Source organism: Fulmarus glacialis, unplaced genomic scaffold, assembly GCF_000690835.1.
Source record: "Fulmarus glacialis isolate BGI_N327 unplaced genomic scaffold, ASM69083v1 scaffold11251, whole genome shotgun sequence".
Classification (NCBI taxonomy): Eukaryota; Metazoa; Chordata; class Aves; order Procellariiformes; family Procellariidae; genus Fulmarus; species Fulmarus glacialis.
Genome location: NW_009190889.1, coordinates 1,907 through 2,226, shown reverse-complemented (window position 1 = coordinate 2,226; position 320 = coordinate 1,907).

Genomic DNA, 320 nt, shown 5'->3' with positions numbered 1-320 from the left:
TTGGGGCTGAAAATGGAGAAGGGGACAAGCTGCTGCCCAAACTCCTCCGCAGACAGCATCAGGGAGAGGGTTTGGGGCTAAAAATGGAGATAGGGACAAGATGTTGCCCAAATTCCCTCCACAAATGGCCTCAGAAAGTTTGGGGCTAAATCACATCTTCAGGGGCTCTGAAACAGAGATGAGGATGAGCCAGGGCTGAAACCTCTCCAATAACAGCCCCAGGAAGATGGTTTGGGGCTAAAAATGGAGACGGGAACGAGCTGTGATCAAATTCCCTCCACAAATGGTCTCAGGGAGAGACTTTGGGGCTAAATCTCACA